Source organism: Mastomys coucha, unplaced genomic scaffold, assembly GCF_008632895.1.
Source record: "Mastomys coucha isolate ucsf_1 unplaced genomic scaffold, UCSF_Mcou_1 pScaffold22, whole genome shotgun sequence".
Taxonomy (NCBI): domain Eukaryota; kingdom Metazoa; phylum Chordata; class Mammalia; order Rodentia; family Muridae; genus Mastomys; species Mastomys coucha.
In genome coordinates, this window is record NW_022196905.1 from 132,779,499 (window position 1) to 132,780,037 (window position 539).

The window sequence follows — 539 nt, forward strand, 5'->3', positions numbered from 1 at the left end:
TACTTGGGTAAATAAACCACATTTTTCTTATTCATTCTTCAGTTGATGGACATTTGGGTTCTTTCCAGTTTCTGGCTATTATAAATAAAGCTGCTATGAACATAGTTGAGTGTCCTTGTGGTATGGTGGAATAACTTTGCATCTTTTGAGTGTATGACCAGAAGTGGTACAGCTGGGTAAAAATTGTCCAAACATTCCCAAATGTCTGACAAAAACCTCAAAATTTCCATAGTAGTTGTATATCTTTGCACTCTATCAGCAATAGAGGAGTGTTCCCCTTGCTCCACATACTTTCCAGCAAGTGCTAAACCTTGAGGTTTTGATCTTAGTCATTCTGATGGGTATAAGGTAGAATCCCAGAGTCACTTTTATTTGCCTTTTCTTGATTACTAAGGACATTGAACATTTTAAAAGTGTTTCTTGGACATTAGAGATTCCTATTTTGAGAATTCTGTTTAGCTCTGTAGCCCATTTTCATTTTTTTTCTTTTCTTTTCTTTTCTTTTTTTTCTTTTTTCTTTCTTTTCTTTTTTTTTTTTT